Source organism: Dermacentor albipictus, chromosome 10, assembly GCF_038994185.2.
Source record: "Dermacentor albipictus isolate Rhodes 1998 colony chromosome 10, USDA_Dalb.pri_finalv2, whole genome shotgun sequence".
NCBI classification, from domain to species: domain Eukaryota; kingdom Metazoa; phylum Arthropoda; class Arachnida; order Ixodida; family Ixodidae; genus Dermacentor; species Dermacentor albipictus.
In genome coordinates, this window is record NC_091830.1 from 27,213,075 (window position 1) to 27,234,708 (window position 21,634).

General features: G+C 46.9%; 1 protein-coding gene across 3 annotated transcripts in view; it reads right to left on the reverse strand.

Moving 5' to 3' along the window:
* Nucleotides 1-21,634, reverse strand: part of LOC139050565 (cGMP-inhibited 3',5'-cyclic phosphodiesterase 3A-like) — a 395,806-nt gene that overhangs the window by 279,099 nt on the left and 95,073 nt on the right. The gene's annotated exons all lie outside the window — the stretch shown is intronic.

A 21,634-nucleotide genomic window follows, 5' to 3' on the forward strand; every position in this document is an offset into this window, starting at 1 on the left:
GCGTTTGCCTTAAAACTAAAAAAAAAAACTCAACGTTGACTAGCTAACGCTCATCACCTGCAATAACACGGGTATACTTGCCACTAATTTTTTCAGGGCGCAAAGCAGAATCTATAATGCTGCACTTCCGACTGAATAACAACAGTTAGCGACGTGCGAGGGGTATATTAAGCATACTGAGGACAACCGCAACAAAAACGCTGGTGAGTGTTTGTGAGCGTAGTGGGCGTGGTGAGCGGAAGAATGAAAAAAAAAATGCAACATTACGGGATGCTTTGCTACGAGCTATAAGAAAGACGCCTCACGCTGCAAACAACGCTGTTCTTTGTCGGAACAAAGTTCTTTCGGCCAATGTCATGCAGCCACTGCTTCCTGCGCAAGCCGTCACGCTTTCCTTGTGCTATCATAAAAACGGCATAACCATCTTCAGGCTTCTTTCTGCAGTTATATGCGCAACAGCCCGGCATAGCGCTAGCACATAGAGCAGGAAACACGGCGTGCAACGTTCGCTACGCCGAGCTAAAGCGCCGAGCCAGCCGTGCTCAGGAGGAAAATGGCGCGAACGAAAAAGAAAAACAGAAGCAAAACTCAAGATCCGCGCGTTTCCAAGGGCAACGGCAGGGAGACCAATCGTCGTGCAGAAAAACGGGGGCGAAACTGGTTACCGCGGGGGGAACGCGCAAGGGGCGAGGAGGAGGCGAGGATGTCGCGCGGCGGCGGCAGAGTTCAAAGAGTGTCGCTACTTTCAAATCATCAAGGGACTTTACGGCAAACTGCATCGCGACGCCATCTACAGGCAGCATATGGGATCGAGACAGCCAATGGGTGCCCTTTATTATCTGCAAGCATGTCGCTTGACTCGTGTCAATGTTTCGTGCTTCAGCTCGCCAAAATGCCGAGCGACGCCGCTGCAGTAGCAATCTGCGTGGAGTATACAACTTTTGTCGGCGCCTGTACATACCTGATGCCATGTTAATTTGTGTGCATCTATCGAAAAATGCTTTTTCATATTTTGATTTCGTTTCCTCTGCTTTATGAGTGAAATTTGGTTGTCTGTGCTGACTGATTATTGCCTTTTTTATACACGTCGGACACTTTGCTGTCTGCAATATTTCTTCATGAAGTTTCATTGCCTCTCTCGGTCGATTATTACTATACATATCTACCTCTGAGATTATGCCTCTAAGGTGGCATTTCTTTCACAAATATGCAATTTTATCGGACTACGTATTAAGTAGAACCTCTGATACGTATAGTGCCACTATTGTGGTACTTGTTTGTCAAACGTGGACGTCTAACTGATTTGATGATCACTGCATATAAATAAAGCCACTTGCGCCGCCATTTTGACATCCGTTTGTGAAATTTGAATGTTTATCTCGGCTAATTACCCCTGTATGTGTATAAGTTTGAAATGCGCCACCACTTTCATATTCCGCCAACTTGGTCATTTATTTGGGTTGATTACCAATGCATGTAGAAGTGCTCAGCGATTTGAATGCGATACTAGCAATGGCGAGCCATTGTAATGACTCTTCAAACTTTGCCATAGTGAGCACACTAAAAGAAGCGTTAAAATAGTGAACCTGTGACCACGGCCTCCGAGATCGCATGCGGGAATCTCGAAGGCCACACTTTGACTCGTACCGCTCTCGCACCAGACAGCGTATACGCATCAAGCGAAAGAGAAACGTGTGAACGTGAAGTACGCCTACATCCTTTTCGATCTTCCATTGGAGGAGGAATGCACAAAGTATAGTGGCCTATAATATCCACTTGAATACGGAACATTGCCTTCCTTCTCGAAAAGGTCGCAGTTTCGGGCCAAACGCGAAACATCGATTGCCACAGAAAATTATTAGCCAGCTATGCCAAGTAAAGATAGTAGCTTTATCGGGCGTGTAAACGTGTAAAGGTTGGCTTAGTAGCTAAATTAACAAGCATGGTGTCAGGCACGCACAGGCAGACAAACACATCTCACTCGATGACCGCGCACACTCGCTGACAAAACGCTGGCGTGAGCAAAAACTACAGCAGCGGTCGATTTTGCCTTCGCGCTGCCGCTCGCTTGGCGCGTACTAAGCGGCGAGAGCTCAGAGCACGAGAAGCTATCAGCCCTAGGCGCACCTAGCCTCTCTACCCATCGCAGATCGTTTTCAAGATAGGGTCAGCGCGGCCGCCTTCAGTCCCACCATGCGCAGCCGCCACCGGAGTAACCTCCCCACCCCGAGTGGCTTGCGCTACGGAAGACGGCGCGCTTACTCCCCGCCTTTCTTTCTTGCGCGCGCAAGATCGAACAACCATCATAGGCTCCCCCTCACGCGCTTTCACTCACGCGCACAGGAAATGGTGCGCTGCCACGATGTTATCGCACTTGGACATTATGCGAAACATCACGATGACGGTGGAAATGCGCCTAGCGTGTCTATACGGTTGTTATCACAATAATAAAAGAAGTAAGAGCAAGGAGACAAAAAATGAAAAATGAAAGTCGGACTTATTTATTCAAAGGCGCGTATTACTGCGTACGAATGACTTCAAGTGAACGGCTTGCGCATTTGGAAACTCGGCACAACGTCAGAATTGGCGTAAAACAAGCACTCAATTCAAGTAGCCAACGTGCCTTATCTACCAGCTAGTTTTCCATTCAAGCAGGCTCCGATAATCGAAGAAATACAGCGGTATTTATATTAATGAAATATTTGAAGAAATCATATATCAATTTTTCTAATCACGTACTTCTGTTGGAAATGGAGCTGTTCGAAACCCATTCGAGACATCTATTGTCCGCACGCACTGCTTCTCAGACAGATTAAACAGCCGCAGCAAGAAAAGTAAAAGCACGATGGTTTTCAAAATCTTCAATTTCAAAAACACTCAGTGTCCTTTCACTGTGTGAAGAAAGGTGACCAGCGAAGCTGTGTATGTGGGCCCCTTGATGGCGAACTGCACCTTCACCGCGGGTCGACCCGTTATTGCAGCACGTTCGGGATCGGCCCACGTATGGGCAGTGCTTAACGCCTGCTTCTCCTCCGCAGCGGGTCGGCCCGGTCTTGCACTATCTCTGAGATCGGCCCACGTATGGGGAGTTTTTTGCTTACCGCGCCAACGACACGAAATGTTCCTTGGATGGTTGAGGCACACAGCTTCACTGCAAAAATTGGAGGATGCTTAAGCTTCGCCTTTAAGAGTCGAACACGATAGCATTCAAGGAACCCTGATTGCTTCCCACGCTTCCCGGCCACAGCAGCTTGTGTGACCGTAAGCTTTACCGAGTTACGCTGGCGGCGAACGCTATGTGCGAAGGCGAGGTTTCTCCTAGAAACGTGGCCTCTAGCGTGAGCCGATCCCGCAGATTGTGCAGAGTTGCACGAAACTATTTACTACATTTTCAATCTTCTACAAAAATTAAATTATGGGGTTTTACGTGCCAAAAACACTCTCTGATTATGAGGCGCACCGTTGAGGAGGACTCCGGAAATCTCGACCACCTGGGGTTCTTTAACGTGCACCTAAATCTAAGGACACGGGTGTTTTCGCATTTCGCCCCCATCGAAATGCGGCCGCCGTGACCGGGATTCGATCCCGCGACCTCGTGCTCAACAGCCTAACACTATTTCTTTTTGAAGCTTCTGTTATCGTTTCGAACTTTTATTTTTCACCGTGAGAAGCTTTAACATGAAAGGCATGAGCTATCGGAGTTTTGTTTCATGACATTTGTTTGTGGGCTGTCATTCTAGAAATTTCGGGGAATATCTTTGTCAGGAATGTAAGAAAAGGCCTAAGCAACTTTCATGATCAGCATGGTGTGGCACTATAAAGCGAATATACCGCATTTCACACAGCAAGGCGTGGCATGTATCCATACCGAAATATATTGGGCAATTTTCGCTCCCAGGACTCCCGATGCTGGACGCCGACACCAGATTTTTTTTGCGACACGGGTCCCTTACCGCTGTCGCCCTAAATTCACAGTTTCACCCGAAAGGCGAAGCATCGATTGCGATTGCAAATTAGTGGACAGCTATACCAAGCAAGGATAGTGGGTTTATCGGCCGCATCAACTTGTAAACATAGGCATACTAACTAGGTTAGAAAGCAGGCTGTCACGCGCGCACAAGCAAACATAAACACATCTCACTCGATGACCGCGGCTACTCGCCGTCAAAACGCCGGAGCGAGGAAGTGCGGCAGCAGCAGCGAGCGAATTTACTTTCGTGCTGCGTCTCGCATCAATGCGAACTAAGCCGCGGAAACACAGTGCTCGGCGGGATGTGTCCCTGTCGCATATGTCTTTCAAGATACAGTGGCCCCGGGCGGGCGCACGCTGCCGCCCGGGTCACCCGGTGTGGAACGCCCATCCCCCCCCCTCCCTAACGACACCCCCTCCGGAGCCTCGCGCGACGAAAGACGGCGCGCATTCTCCCGACTTCTCTCCCTTGCGTGCGCGAGATTTAGCCGCGATCGCCGGTTCACGCTCGCACGCTTTCACTGGCACCTGCAGCATACGGCACGTGGCGACGATTTCATCGCTTTCGGGCTTTATGCAGAACCTTACGGCGACGGCGACGGCAGAGGTGCGCCTGGAGTGTCCATGTAATTGCTATCGCAATGAAAGAAATGAGTTCTACACGGCAACTTTTTCGCTTTCAACAACATGAAAGACCATGGCTACGATAAGATGTCATCAAAAACAAAAGTGAGGACCACCGTTACAATATTGTTGACAGTATGCTATGAACAACAACGATTACAAAAACATTTTTCCTCTTGTTATCGACTTTTGTTACGTTATTAATTGAGCAAAAACGCCAAAAAGCCGTTTTGTCTCGGTTCCCTCCTTCTACACTCCTGAAATAACTACTTAGATTTGCCATTTGTTGGGCGTGTGGGTAAATTGAAAGCATATTTAGCGCCAGCAAACAAGGACGGAAGGGAGACAAGGACGGAAGGGAGACGACAACACAATGCGCTACGTGTTGTCGTCTCCCTTCCGTCCTTGTTTGCTGGCGCTAAATATACAAATATACTTAGATTTGTTGATGCAGAGATAAACGAGAAAGCTACTGCGTTTGTTTGTGACGACCGTTAAGACGGCACAGCCACTGAACACAACAAGTGTACAAAGTACACGGACGGTGACGCTTTCGCGAGAAAAAAAAAACAACTAATCGTGCCACCAATACCGACGATTTCCTGACCGCAGGAGTACGCCTCCTAACTAACCGCGGTTACTCCTAACCCCTAACCAACGACACCGTATGCTGCTATTAGCTAATGCGAGCAGGCCCCCTGTTGGAGGGAAGAGCTGCTGCTTTATTGCGCTAGCCAGCTATCCGATATATAGGGGCGGTAAAAGAAGCCGCGTCGTTAATCACACGAAGCGACAATTTTGATCAAGGCTCCTCCCGCCCACTCCCCTCCGACGCCTGACGTGGTCCCGCCTGGCAAACAAGTGTCAGTACGGTAACCGATCGTAACCGTAAAAGACTGCCTTGGTAAGCGTTTGTCCGGCTCCATGGGGTTCCACTGGGAGAACAGCGTTTGCTGACGACGTGAGTGCTAGTCGGTCGCAAGAGCAATCACCTCAACCGCGAGGTGACCGGAGCCGAGTGCTAACACAAGGACGCTATAGCGATCAAAACAGCAACAACAAACGTAGAAGTCACTACAAGCGCATCTTCGCTGCCAATGAGAGGCTGCCGAAGTCGATTCGGTTATATGTAGGAGACCGCTGCGCAGCGATCGTAAAAGGCGTTCTTGCATCGTCGCACATAGAGCCTGCCTGGGTGCGCACGTCTGAAGAGGTCCCATCGTTAAAGTTGCGCATTCTTAGTCGCAGCAGTGATCGAAGTAATCAACTCTACACATCGCTGACCTCTGCAGAACCCTGCTCATTATTATTATTATTATTATTATTATTATTATTATTATTACCGCCATTTCCCTCAATATCCTGCCTACGTAATCGCACTCACCTTCTGTTTCTTTTCAAGCTCCTTAACGGTCTCTTCCCCTGCCTCGAATTCCTCAGATGCATCGAGTTTCGTATTCCGCGCAAGGTCACCAGGGAACATAGACATTTCCATGTTCCTCCTTGCCATCGCCAACACTCAACCGTCCACAGAATACCGAGTATTTATATAGCGTATTTTCCTGATCTTAACTTTTCATAACTCGCAGTCATTGTTCTTTTCCAAGTTTAGCGCTGTTGTCTTATAATGTTGGGCATTCTTCAAGTGCCTTTAGGCTCCTTTTAATTTTGTATTTACTTTGCGCTTTGTTTTACGTACACTCTTTTTTTTTTCGTAATTCTTCTTTTCATTCATTATATGTAAATTTACCTTATCAACCCCCTTGGGGTTTTTTTGTAGTTTTTTTCCCTGGATTTTATCTGTGCGGGCGCCAGCACTCATATTTAATGGTTTTGCATCGTCATGGTAAATAAACGGTCCATCGATTGACTGAATGATGATGATGATGACTAAATAAATTATTGATTATTCAGTATTATTGCTATAACTATTATCTTGAATCCTTTTCGTGACCTAGTCACATAGTTGTCAATAATGTTCCTTTTGTGCGGTATGTGGTGGACCGTTATTGTATGGCCTGTGCACTCTTTTTTCCTGTTGGTTGGCACGTATGTGTTCAATGGCAATCGATCTGATTTCCTGCTTTAAAAATGCTCCCATGCAGCGAATAGAGGCGTGTTCACCTCGTTCCAAGTGACGGTTACCGAGCGCTTGGTGTCCATACTTCCAGAAATATCAATCATTGTTTTCTTTTACTACGTTATATGTTATACTTTGTTACGTTTTGCTGTGTTATGTTGTGTTAGGCTCTGTTCTTTATTTTATGTATTGTAAACCGCAATCGTATCGAATGTGTACTCTTCATTCCTTCGTGTGTATATATGCCATTTCGTGTGTATATATGTACATATGCCATTTCTCACGTGTGCTAATAGAAAGAGCACTAGGTTTTTCTTGGACAAGCTCATAAAATTGATTGAGTGGTTGATTGAAACTACTGTTGTTGTCGTAGACATATGAGGTTTCTATGTCTGTAAGGATTTTCATGTCACTGTTTTCCAGTTAGCTTCTGTATTTGGAAAGCATGAAAATATCTACTACATTTACCTGTGCTAGAAGTTCTGTATGTACCATTTTTCTTTATTTATGCTTTTCAGCACGAGTGGACCAGCGTTTCCACATCTGTATGCGAGACCCGAGCTTGTAACGCCGAAATAAATTCTACGTTAATTTACTTTCCTGTTTTTGACCTTGAATATATACTTGTGGAAATAAAACGTTTATTTTTTATTTATTATTTATTTATTTATTTACTTATTTATTTATTTATTTATTTATTTATTTATTTATTTATTTATTTATTTATTTATTTATTTATTTATTTATTTATTTATTTATTGAGCTGTCAGTTCATAAAGAGCTAGTTCAGTTTCGATTACGGAAACCTACCGAGGTGCTCAGGCAGTTTTCTTACGAGGTCACTAGTCAGTGTGCAATAATTGTTTCTTTGTTTCGTGCTTGCATACAGAGTGACCGACCAGACCCATAAAAAATGTTGCTGCAGCCTGCGAGCGCCCTGGTGAGGTTATTTTTTTCGTTTAGGGTTCCCTCCTCCCTTGTTTCGCGCTATCCTCTTCCGACACGTGGCACAGTAGCGTAGGGGTCCGATGCTTTACGACAGCACACTAAGGAAACGGGAGGCCACTGACAACGCTTATTGTGTAAATGACCTTCGGACGCTCGTGTAACGGCTTCACTTAGGTAACGGTGCCGAGAGGACCATAAAAATCGCCATTGCAGAACAGCTTTCCAGCGTTCGACCGGCCATTTGACGACCCTCATCGGCTTAGACGAGAATACCAGCTCGCCGAAGTAATCAAGCACATCGTGGCGTGGTACAGTAGCCAGAAGAAGGACTATCTAGGTAGGAATACCTTGTGTAAACACGCTTTATATTTCTCGTGCGGTGCTATTTTTCGTGACGGTCTTTCCTCGCTCTTCGATTTTCCGGGCGGAACGTGAATGCATCTTTTGTGCGTCGACAGTACAGAGAACCCAACACAGCTAGATCGCGTTGGAAACGGCGACCTGTTCTTTGGCGTTCTTCTTGCTCAAAAAAAAAAAAAATCCGAGGACACCTAAGCACTTCTTATGAGTTATGAATGCGAAAGCATTATTGTGCAATTCAACGCCGCTGAGCAGTCCTTCTAGTTTTGTGCTGCGAGTAATGTATCAAAGCAGTACGTGCTCCGCAAGCCAGCAAGCATCAGCAGCCTGCGGTGCCAACGCCGCATGCCACCGACGTCCTGCAAGACGAGACGAGACGAGACGAGACGAGACACCGAGGAAGCAGCAGCGGTCACCAAGGCCGGTAGGCGCGCGCAGCAGCTAAGCCCAGTGGGGGTGAGAGAGAGAGAGAGAGAGAGAGAGAGAAAGGGGGGGAGGCAGAGAGAGCGAGAGAGAGATAAGCACTGCAAGGCAGCTTCCGAGAGCAAGGGTGACGTGGCGTCGCGGCGATGTCCTCTCCCCTCAAGCAAGCCCTGGAGCGCTATGGCGGCAGCAGGTGTTCCCTTTCCCCAGCTGTTCTCGATCAAGGGGCGACGGTGATGTTGCGCCGCAGCCAATGGGACTTCAGGTGCCGTTTCCCTGCCACAGACTACAGACGCCGGCTTTTTCGCTCAATTGCCGATTTGAAGCTTCAGCATCAATAACGGGAGTTGATGTCACAAAGAAACAATTGCTACCGAACACTCCCAATGCAATATTTATTGCAATCGGATATGTCAATCCATACAACACTTGCACACTACAATGCTGGACGACACAACGAGCTGTATAAGCTTGACAAACGCCTCATCACTCGTGAATTCTCTTCAGACGTGACTTTATTATACAATCGATCAAGAAATCAATCAATTAATGAATTTACCGAAGGTTTATATATTGCGGCACAGGGAAAAGAAAAGGTAAACAAGGTGAAACAACTATGATCAAAAGTAATTGGATAAATGAATAGAATGAAAAATAGAACACGATAAACATAATGGGCAATAATGAAGTATGACACAACACTGAGAGACGTTGTACAGACGGACTAAACATTCCACACAACAAATAACCGAGCTGCAACACCAGTCGATGGCCAGGTGTGCACATTCGGTGAGGTGACGCACGGACGAGAGAGAAACGATGAGGAAACAGGTGAGGAGTGTAACTAGAAATCAGGGTCAAGAGCACGTGCGAGGCTCGGTACAGAAAGAAAATAGGTTTTGAGAGATACGAAGAAGGAGCAATTGAGAGTTGCATAACGTTTGTATTCTTTAAAGGCTAGTGCATGCTCAAGGAAACAGTAACGTGGAAGTTTCCGTGCTCACTGATAGCGTTCTGCGGAAACCGTAGTGAAGCAGAAGCTATTAGATCAGTGCATGTAATAATTTCATAAAATACTTTGTACTAAAGGTGGACGTTGGTATGACTACGTCTGCTGCTAGGTGACAGAAGTGTGTGATAATTATGCATACTTGGGCAGTGACAGTAATTAAACGTTTATTGTAGCACTAAGAAACATCGAGAAAGCCTGTGTACTATTGCACGAAAAAGCCAATACGCAAAATACAACGAACAACAAAGACCCATGTGGCAGACAGAACAGTGTGCGGTAGAGGAACAAAGAGAGCAAAAGAAAGCAAAATGGCATGCGTAAAAGGGACGTTGTCGATGGTAATCTGCAAAGCGACGGAAAGATTCTCTTGCACGGCACCGGTCCTGGACATCAGCGTCCGTCTAATTACGGCCTATACAGTTGTGACATGAATACAAACCCACCAGCCTAGTAAAGTATGTACATTACGGAGAGCCGGGAGAAGCAGACAACGGTTCGAAGAAAGTTCGCCCTTCCTGGGCTCATTCCTGTAAGGGCATGAAACTACGGCGGATTACTGTGTCTTTGGGTGATAATCACGTCCCGGACATTATTCAAGTGCTGCATAATGTTAATCAGTGGTACACTACGTACGTGACAAGATGTACTGCAGTAAGGTGGGTTAATATAAACGAACCCTAGGTGGCAAAAAACGATGCCACTCCTTTGAATGTACAGCGGTGATTCATCAAATTGCCGAAACATCAATCATGCCCTGCTAAAATAGCGCGCAGAATTCAGCGTCGAGAAGCTGAAGTTTGCCAACAAAATAAGGAGCCCCGTTATTATACAAGAAGCGATCTCAGTTTGAGGCTATTTGTCATTCATTCATTCATTCATTCATTCATTCATTTCCGAATGTACCCATGAAGAACCGAGGCCTTGGCGAGGCGTCAAGATTATTGCACACATAAGGGCACTGGTTGGTTCCGTGGCTACGATTTGGGGCTGTAAGAAATGTTTACTGAACACGACAGAGAGCTGAAACTATAGCTGCGATTAAAGTAGCCGTAGTTCAAGACACTGCATGCCAGCAATTATAAGCAGTTGGTGCGCACCGAAACATCTGAGCCAACAGTTTGACAGTGATAGTTTATTTATTGTTATAGCTTATTTCGCACGGTGGTCCTGTCGCCTCATCCTGTGATGTCGTGTTTACCCGACAACACCTCCCCCCCCCTCCCCCCCCCCCAAAAAAAGCTACCGAAAGAAACACTTCATCTGTTCCCATAAACGACAAGATCTGACCTCTTAAATCGTGTTAGACTCGAGACAAACCAGCACCTTTCGGGTGCAAAAATGGTTACAGTGATGATACGGTAAAGGAATTTACAGCGGCAAAGAAACAAAAATATGCGTATAACGTAGTACAAGAAATGGTATACCACAATCTTTCTTTCTTTCTTTATTGTTTCCTCAGACGAACTCTAAGAGGGGGCTGAGGCTAAAGGAGACAGGAAGGAGGAAAGAGAAAAGAAGAAGGCAGGGAGGTTAACCAGAATAACGTCCGGTTGGCTACCCTACACCGGGGGAATGGGAAAGGGGAAAGCAAAGAAAGGAGACAGAGCACGTGACAAGGGCACCGGCCCCCTTGCACAATATACACAGACAAAGTACATCAACAAAGTTCAGTCAGACAGACATCATAGGTTCAGACAATGGGTAATACTAAAAAAGGGGGACTAGTCACTGCTCGAATATAAAGTCAGCAAATAATTGGTACAATATATTTACATACGCAACATAATGTCTGCAACATAAATACAGAACACAGTAGTTCAGTTACCAGTCAGCTCGTTCAACAACATCATTCATAGCCACGGCACTCATAACAAAAAACAAGACCCAGAAACCAAGCACAATTTCACAGCCGTGTATCAAAATTGCAGTACGTGAGAGAAGCATGGCAAGGGAGAAAAAAGCGCTCTTTTTCTAATCTAAACCTAAGCATCAGGGCAGATATTAGCCAAAGGGCCAGCGTGGCAGTTAAATTTATCTACATGAAAATAGAATGATTTTTGTAGAGTTCGATCATGTGTCATGGCGGTAGCGTTAAAAGAAAGCGCAGAAAACTCCGGGATTGCGGAAGAATTTTTGTGCCAAAAAGTTATCAATGCGTTATTATTCTTGCGCGTTTTACCGCGTAAGCATTAATGTCAACGAAAGCAAATGAAAACGGATGATCATCGCCAAGGTGTATCCAGAACAAATTCACAGGCATCTTTATTTTTGTGGTGGACAGGAGCCAAGAGAGAAAGAGAGAGAGTAGAATTCAGGAAGGCAGGGATGTTAACCAGTCAATAGTCTGGTTGACTACCCTGCACTGGGGGATGGGAGAAGGGGAGGAGAAAGAAGGGAGAGAGAAGGTGTAGATACGTGTACGGGCAGCACTTCAGTTAAAGTTGCTCGAGCGAACCAGAGGTTCTGAGAGAACACAAAAGTGCCTTCACTGCCTTCTCAGCCGATGATCGGTCGGGACGGTGCTCTAATATGGTCTGTTCACTCAGAGGACGAGCATCTAGTTTCCTCAATGTGTTGGACAAAGACTGTCTTTGTGCTTGAAATTGAGGGCAATGGCACAATAAGTTGTCAATTCGCAATAATATCCTGCTTGAAATATTAATCGGCAAACTTATCATACGTTCAAAGCGAACAATTAATTTAATGTTGAAATTGTGAGGTTAGCGGGCCAAAAACACGATCTAATTATGAGGTACGCCCTACAGTGCGGAATTCAGGACTAATACTGACACCCTTGGCTCCATTAAGGTAAACTTAAATCGAAGTACGCAAGCGTTTTGGCATTTCACCGCCATGGAAATGCGGCCGCTGCGGTAGTGCTCTAACCCGTTACCTGAATCTCCGCAGCGCAACAAAGCAAATAATAGTTGAAGCTGTTACGTAAGCTCATGGCGCGGCGTTCGACGTCACAAAAAAATTTGGAGGACGCTTATGCTTCGTTTTTAAGAGTGGAACGCTCTAGCGTTCAAAGATGCCTGACTGCTCCTAAGGCTTCCCGGCAAGTACAGCTTATGTAACCGTAATGGTTACCAGGAAACGCTGGCGGCGAACGCTATGCACGAAGGCGAGCGCGCGAGCTTTGTGGTAGAAACGCGGCCTCTCGCGTGGGCCGCGCATGCGCTGAGGCGAGCGCCATCTGGATGGCGCTGCAAGGAACCGAGCGCAGCGCGCCGCTCTATGAATAGTAGAAACGTTGGAAAAGGAGTTTATGTTTGAGCTTATACCCGTAACATAATTGTGTTTTTTAGTACATTCAAATTACAGTCCGACGCCATCATGTCTGCAGGATGTGTTTAGCTCGTACATTACGACTTTTGCCTCGCAACTTACTTTGAGAGAATTCAATCAGTTCATTAAGGCCCCTGCGCCAGGCGGAGGGCCTGCGTGGTTGTGGTTCGGAATGATGTTTCACTAAACGACGTCCGACGTAAGACTCCGACACGGGGTCCATAACGCTCTCGCGTTAAAAGGCGATATGCCACTGAAGGGAGTGAATATGTCTTCCCGCAAAGCGGCTGACGCCGAAATTCCACGAACGCTGGAGGATCCGCAAGTGTTCAACCCGCAATTAGGTGTCCAGAATCCGAGCTGAAAATGAGAGTGAGCAGGTGAGTGAGTGAGTATTAGAACGACAGAAAGCTGGGCTAGTTGGTAAGGATACATTATGCAAAATAGAAGTGAGGCGTGCAGACAGGACACAAGAGTAGAGAAGAGTCCGTGTTGTCCACTTCTCTACTCTTGTGTCCTGTCTGCACGCCTCACTTCTATTTTGCATAATGAGTGAGTGAGTGAGTGGCGAAAGATAGGGAAGTTGAGAACTTCAACTACACGCCCGTTCGGTTCGATGCCCTTCAGGGGAAAAAGAAGTTCATTGCAAACTACTATGCTCCTATAGAAAGGCAGCACTCGGAAAATCGGATACTTCTCTTAATCTTGACCACCTTGAGCGAAACGCCTTTCCTTATCGTTTCCGATATCAATCGCCTTGGCACGTTCCATTACCACGCACGGAATGCGTAGTGTGACGCATCCCACATATCTTGCCAAGAACATTAAAGTACCATGACTCGCTACAAGAAAAAAAAATATATCTTTATAAAAAAGAGAAATAATTAAGAGCATTATTTCTGCGAGGAAGTCTAATCATGCATGCCTTCTTTTATATTAGCCTTTCGTCGCGTTTTGTATATTATTTTGCTAATTATTCTTACGGTATAGGCATGCCTTTCTGAAGTGCTTTTCCCACTGTGCCCAACATATCTTCCCTTGAAGTACATGTGTCGAATTCGTCATATTATTTACACACATTTACTAACAGTGCGTACACTGCAGCGCACATATGCGAGTGTAATAAAATTGTTTGAGGTCACATTCTCTGTTTGCTTATTTTTCTTATAATTTATGCTAAACATTATGAGTACTGTACCCTGTTTTCACCGCCGATGGGTGGCTGGAGTTCTGTCAAGCTAAATTAGGCAGCTTTTTTCCCGGTCACCTCCTTTCACTAACTTTTCTGTTTTGGTGAAAATGAAGTTATCTATATAATGATTTATGTTTTCATTTATTTATTTATTCATCTTTTAATTCATTTAGTTATTGACTACTTGACTGATTCATTGATTGATTGACGACAGAGAAACAATAAGAGAGAAGACTGAGAGAGGGCAGAAGTTGTTAGCTAAGCGCACACGCTACCCATCCCGCTTTCGAATCGACCTACTTTGCTACGCAGATTTCCCGATTTCCAATTGGCCCATTATCTTTCCTCAACTGCGACCCCTCCGGCGTCGATCCCTTTCCCTCTCCTCCCTCCAGACCGGGTCTTCCGTGCAACTGCATACACGTTCCCACAAGCCAGCGTTGTCTTACACAAACTCACTGCTAACCGTGCGGTTACTTCTTTCTTTCAAAGCCAGCCGTGCAAGTGCTCCATTGATGTGGTACGATATAGACCATGGTGTCCTTCCTTTCCGTCTCTCTTTCTTTCTTTTCTCCTTTCTTTCTTGCTGTCGTTTAGGCGAGAAGCCGCGGAGGTCCGTTCGCGCAAGAACCATGTACATGTTTCAATACTTGCTAGGTTCCGAGCGGTGCACGCTATTGTAATCGCGTGCAGCGTACGATTCCAATGCCAGAAACAGCCCCCGTTCATCTACCAGCCTGCACGGGTGCCTCTTCGGTTGATCGATCACGGGCCAATCGAACGAGCAGGGGAGGGGGAGCGGGGGGGGGGGGGATAATGGGTAGTCTAAACAGACACGGCGAAGCGCCACGCCAGCTTCAAACCAATAAAAAAAAGAGAGAGAAATGAAAACGTACTCACGTTCGCGACACATATATACTTAGTCGAAAAGGGGAACACGACGTCTCTATGCTCTGTCTGGGACGGCAGGACAAGAAGGCACGAGACGCGCGAGGAAAAAAAATGCTAAGAGGTAACAACGTAAGAAGAATGTAACAAAAACACAGCAATGGGCTGTTTTAACAATAAGAAAGGGAAGCGGTAACATCAGAAGGAAATTCAAAATAAAAAGGAAAAAGAAACAATAAGGGCACCGGCGAAGAAACAAGGAGGAAACAATGAGAACACAATTAGAACGCAATGAAAACAGAAAAGGGAGACGGTACATGCAGAAATGGCAAACAATAAGGAAACGAGTGCAATCCACAGGGAATGAAGTAACAATACAAGGAACGAAATTAAATTATGTGGTTTTACGCGCCAAAACCACTACTCGACTATGAGGCCCACCGTAGTGGGTGGCGCTTCGGATTAATTCGGACCACCCTGGGTTCTGTAACTTGCATCCTCTGCACGGTGCACGAGCATTTTTGCATTCCGGAAGCCACAGGAATGCGGCCTGGATTTAACTCACGTCCTCCAGGTCCGGCCCCCTGAACAGCAGAGGGAACCCAAACCGGGGCATCAAGCGTCAGCATTAAAATAACAATTTCATTCATTCATTCATTACTCTATTCATTCATTCATTCATTCATTCATTCATTCATTCATTCATTCATTCATTCATTCATTCATTCATTAATTCAAGCTCAGCAGTGCTACGCCATAGCCAGTGAGCTACCACGGCGGACATTAAAAGGGAAAGGAGGAAACAGAGAATCAGTCAATACCGAAGAAGAGTGAACACAGTGGATGTCGACACATCGTTGTGACGGCAGAAAAGACTGACGTCACAGGACGCTTCAAAGAGAGAGAGAAAGGGAGAGAGAGAGAGAGTACAATGATAAGAGGGAAGCGGGCGGTACGGAGTCCAAACTGATTATTACACGAGTGCGTCCAAAGTGGAGGGCGGCGGTGACCGATGTGCGAGAGCCCGGTTTTGGACATCAAAAGTGCCTGGGGGGTCGGGGACCAAAAAAAAAAGAAATGACAGAGAAGAAGGGGTAACAGCTGGTATGGCTCTTGCTCGATCAGAAGAGTTCAGGAGATCAGAAGAGGCTGGCTCGTCGTCGCTTTCGGTGGAAATTGCGAAAGGCTTTGACGGACCGCGAGCAGCGTGAGTGCGTTGGAGAGAGGGAGTCAAGGCTTGAAGAGCGCACAACGTCTCACTTATTTTTCTGTCGCACGACTGTACGACGCGGGAATGACGGGTACAGTGCGTGCGTGTGCGCGTGTGCACGCGTGTGCACGCGTGTGTGTGTGTGTGTGTGTGTTTGTGTGTGTGTGTTTGTGTGTGTGTGCGCGCGCGCGCGTGTGTGTAAAACACGTTGTGGGGCTAGTTGGTGCATAGCTTTCATTAGAATAAGCGCCGAAAAGTGTGTATGTGTGTGAATAAGCGCCGTGTGTGTGTGTGTGTGTGTGTGTGTGTGTGTGTGTGTGTGTGTGTGTGTGTGTGCGTGTGCGTGTGCGTGTGCGCGCGCGTGTGTGTGTAAAACACGTTGTGGGGCTAGTTGGTGCATAGCTTTCATTAGAATAAGCGCCGAAAGTGTGTGTGTGTGTGTGAATAAGCGCCGTGTGTGTGTGTGTGTGTGTGTGTGTGTGTGTGTGTGTGTGTGTGTGCGCGCGCGTGTGTGTGTAAAACACGTTGTGGGGCTAGTTGGTGCATAGCTTTCATTAGAATAAGCGCCGAAAAGTGTGTGTGTGTGTTGTCAAGAATGGCGAGCTGCGAAACAAGATTGCCACACAGTTACGACAGGGAGACACGACGCGCACCTCTCCCTCTCCGTCGCTGCAGCTGGGAGGCGTTCAAAGAAGCGACCTTTGCGCTGGAATCCGCCGCCTTCCACCCGCCCCTTCGACATTGTGACGGAACTAGTTCGGTGTGTGTGAACAATGATTCCGGAGTTCCCCAACGCGGAGCTGATTTGACACGCATGGACAAGCTGCCGTGGGGACAACGTATTTTGGTGCGTCTCACGCTTCGGCACCCCGCCAACGCCGTCGTCGGGCATCAGAGCGCGGTTGCCTTTGTGTACGTAAACTGCTCAGCAGAGCAGCGGCGAGTTGGTGATGAGTAAACGAACAGTCGCCGCGTCGTAGGACCGGCGGATCGAGTGTATAAAAACTGTGGTTGTGCGAATGCTGAGGACACTTCTCTTGAGCAGTCATGTTAGACTGACTCACTTCTCTTGAGCAGTCATGTTAGACTGAGACACTTCTCTTGAGCAGTCATGTTAGACTGTTACTCTTTTTCTCAAGCAGTCATGTTAGACTGATTTAATTTCTGTAATTAAACCCTTTTTCCTCGTTCTCGATGAGAAGCAGTTCTTCACTTCATCAACGATCTCAGCGTAAATAAGTTGGACGACGGCATGGGCCAGCTACCTTCGAATTCATGCCGTACTCCAATCTTGGCAAAGGACCACGAACGATGGGATTGAGCCCCCAATCCTGACAACTGGCTGACAGCGGTGAGATGGACTTTGCGACATGGTGCTGTATCTAGGGTGAGTGCTTGGTTTTTGCTTTGACTCTCTAGGCTTCATTTTGTGGTTGTTCTGTTTAGAACAGTAGGGAAGCTAGATTGTTGTGTGTTAGCTAGGTTGTGTTTTCCTAGCTAGATTTAGAGAGCAGAATCAAGGCAGTAAAGCAGCAGTCATGGATTTAAGGACACTGCTGAGAGACGAGTTGTTGATTGTTGGTGAGGAACTGGGCCTAGATGTACGCAAGGAAATGCTCAAATCGGAATTATTGGAGCTAATTTCCAATCAGGCCAGTGAGGAAGATGTTGAAATGGGAATGGAACTTCTCAAAAAGAGAGAGAAACGGGAAAGAGAAAGAGAAGAACGGGACCGAGAAAGAGAAGAATGGGACAGAGAAAAGCGAGAGAGAGAGGAACGCGATAAAGATCGCGAGTTTCAGTTAAGAAAAATGCAACTTGAACTTGAAAGCAAACGTTTGGAGTTGTCTCAAGGAAGTGAAGGCGCTCTGGGACGATCAAGTGAGGCAGAATCGTACCGCATGGACAGGCTATTAAAGCCATTTGAGGTCGGGACCGACATAGGCTTGTTCCTATGCAATTTTGAAAGGACTTGCGAAAAGATGAACTTCGGCCCGAGTACATGGCCACAGCGGTTGCTGTCTATGTTGCCGTGTGAGGCGGCGGAAGTAATCGCCATATTGAGTGCGCAGGATGCATATGATTATGCAAAAGTTAAGGCTAGTCTCCTGAAGAAATACCGCCTTTCAGACGAAGCTTTTCGGCAAAGGTTTAGGAGCACAGGCAAGAAAGATAGCGAGGGCTATCCGGAGTTTGCATATAGCTTAAAGGCCAACCTAGTCGAGTGGCTTAAAAGCGCGGAAGCGTACGACAGCAGAGACATGATCATTGAATGCATGTGTCTAGAGCAGTTTTACAAAACCATCCCCCAAGCTGTGAAACTTTGGGTGCAAGACAGAGGTAATGTAAACACTGTGGAAAGGGCGGCTGAATTAGCCGAAGAGTACGCAACCCGTAGAAAGTTGAACGCCGAGGAGGGAAACTGGGACGGTCGAAATGGACCGCGGAAACCATTTCCGTTCAAAAAGGGTGCGCAAACTAGACGATCAGAGCCTGTAGACATGGCGGAAAAGCCCGCAGAAAAGAGCGAGGAGAAACTTAACGGAGAAACCGCACAAAAAGAACAGAACAGAAAATTCGAATCTGTTAGACCAATTCGCTGTTACAAATGCCACAAACTGGGACATATAGCTGTAAACTGCGAGAAGTCTAGCGTAGTTTTTTCCTACGTGGAGGAAAAAGATGAGAATATGGAACTTTTAAGTCCGTATCTCCACAACCTGCAAGTTAATGGAAAACCATGCCGAGTGCTAAGAGACAGTGCCGCCACGCTGGACATTGTCCATCCGTCTTACGTGATGGTAGATGACTTCACCGGAGAAGTAGCATGGATAAAACAGGTTGTAGAAGAACACAGCGTGTGTCTGCCCATGGCCAAAGTCAAAATCAGTGGACCATCCGGGGAGCTAGAGACTGAGGCTGCAGTTTCCAAATTTTTGTCACTGCAGTATCCCTAAATCTTTTCGAATCGTTCGAATCAGTTACTGCGTGACAGAGGGCTCAAACTGGGAGAGGGCATAGTACAGGCATTGACCCGAGGCCAAGCTCGTAAGATCGCGGCGCTTTCGGCTGAAAATGCTCAAGCTCCTCCAGCGGAAGCAGAAAAGGGGATAACTTCGATACCCGAATCCGAGCTAGGCCCGAGGGACAAAAGAACAGTTGAGGAGAGCCTGCCAGCTGACCAGCTCAATGAGAGCGTAGCACTAGAGTGTCAGAGTTCTAGCCTGCAGGAAGAGCAAGCAGACGCGCTCCCAAGCGAAACAGGGTCGTTATTATCACCGGCCTCAAAGAACTTTGATCAACTCTTACGCGTGGATGGAGAGTCACTGGCAGCTGAGCAAAAGAATGATGAGAGCTTAGCTAGATTACGTGACACAGCTAAAGAAGGCATTGCTAGGCGCAACGTAAGGATACATGAGAGAGGAGGATTGTTGTATCGGCATTACAGATATCGAAAGGGTAGGATTTTAGATCAGTTAGTCATACCTACTAAGTATAGGGAGGACCTTTTGAGTCTTTGCCATGGAAATGGGTGGTCCGGACACCTAGGCGTAAACAAATCAAAGGAAAGATTGCTTATGGAATACTACTGGCCTGGCTGTTTCAAAGATGTAGAAAACTTTGTGAGATCATGCGACGCCTGCCAGCGTTCTGGTAAACCAGGAGAGACTTGGAAAGCTCCACTGAAGGTAGTGCCCTTAATAACAGAGCCTTTCAGACGACTTGTAATAGACACGGTGGGGCCTCTTCCAAAAACAAAATCAGGCTACAGGTACTTGTTTACCATGCTGTGTCCGGCTACCAAGTTTCCTGAAGCAATCCCTTTGAAAGAGCTCAGCTCCACCGAAGTAGTAGACGCGCTTTTGACAGTGTTTGCACGAGTTGGGTTTCCAGCCGAAATTCAGGCAGATCAAGGGTCAGTGTTCACGAGCGCACTGACTTCCACATTCTTGCAAAAGTGCGGGGTAAAGTTAATACACAGTTCTGTCTATCACCCTCAGTCAAACAGTGTAGAGAGGTGGCATTCGGTGCTTAAGCGAGTTTTGCGTGCGCTCTGTTACGAGCACAAGGAGGACTGGGAAAACTGTCTGCCGGCAACTTTGTTTGCTTTGCGAACGGTTCCACATGAGGCGACAGGGTTCTCACCAGCAGAACTAGTGTATGGGAGGACACTCCGGTCTCCACTGAGAATGTTAAGAGAGATGTGGGAGGAAAGAGGGGAGAGTCCAACCGTGGTTGAATACGTGCTAAATTTACTGGAACGGCTAAGCGCAACCCAAGAACTAGTCGGAAAGAACATGGCACTAGCTCAAAAGAACGCCAAAGTCTATTACGACAAGAATGCGAGGCTTCGTACGTTTGAAGCCGGCTTAACGATGAAAGCGGAAAAGTGTAGGTTCGGTTGTTCACAGGTTACTTATCTGGGCCATGTTGTCGGTCAGGACATGAGACGGCCGGCTGAGCTGAAAATAGCTACGATTGGAGAATTTTCTCAGCCGCGCACGACAACGGACCTTCGTTCATTTTTGGGACTTGTGGGGTACTATCAACGGTACATTCCGAATTACTCGCAATTGGCAAGTCAATTAACAGACGCCCACCGAAAGGGAGCACCGAGTAACGTACACTGGGATAAGGACAAAGAGAACGCTTTCCAAAGTTTGAAAACGCTATTGATTTCTCGCCCTGTGCTTCGCGCGCCAGACTACACAAAGGAATTCATAGTTCAATGCGACGTAAGCGACAGAGGTATGGGCGTGGTACTTAGTCAGGTCGGCGACGATAACGAGGAGCATCCTATCCTCTACGCCAGCCGTAAACTAAATGTAAGAGAGGAAGCCTACAGCGCTTCAGAGAAGGAATGCGCTTGTTTGGTTTGGGCCGCCCAGAAGTTGTCGTGTTACTTGTACGGAGCGAAGTTCATCTTCGAGACCGACCACTGTCCTCTGACGTGGCTCAATCAAATGTCACACAAAAACGGTGGAGCCTCACTCTCCAAGAGTACAACTTCTCCGTTAGATATAAGAAGGGAAAGTTGCATAGCAATGCGGATGGTTTGAGCAGGCTAATTTGAATTCTGCGTTTGAGGGTCCCGCCTAAATTTTAGGGTTACTAGTGTTAGCTTTTCTTTAGGCGAAGAAAATCCCCTCTCATTCAGCAGAATTCCCTCCATTAATTGCTGAATTTGTCAGCAGGAATTTGCTTCAGAAATTGGCATAGTGAAATGTAGCATTTTTTTTGTTTCTGCACTTATGTTGTTGTTGTTTTTTTTTTTTTGAAGCCTAGCGAGTCTAAAGTGAGAGCCAATGCACGTCATCTCGGCGCAGAGCCGTGTTGTGGGGTTAATTTTGCAGTTGCCTGTCCTTGTTGGATGTTTTGGGGCGGTGACATCAATGCACAAGTGGTCGCTGCGAGCCAAGACATCAATACCCCCCCCCTGACCAGCAGCCGTTCTCTTCCTGCCTAGCGGTTGTCAGCGCTAGACAGTCGAGACTTTCCGGGCCATGGAGGCGCTGTCAAGAATGGCGAGCTGCGAAACAAGATTGCCACACAGTTACGACAGGGCGACACGACGCGCACCTCTCCCTCTCCGTCGCTGCAGCTGGGAGGCGTTCAAAGAAGCGACCTTTGCGCTGGAA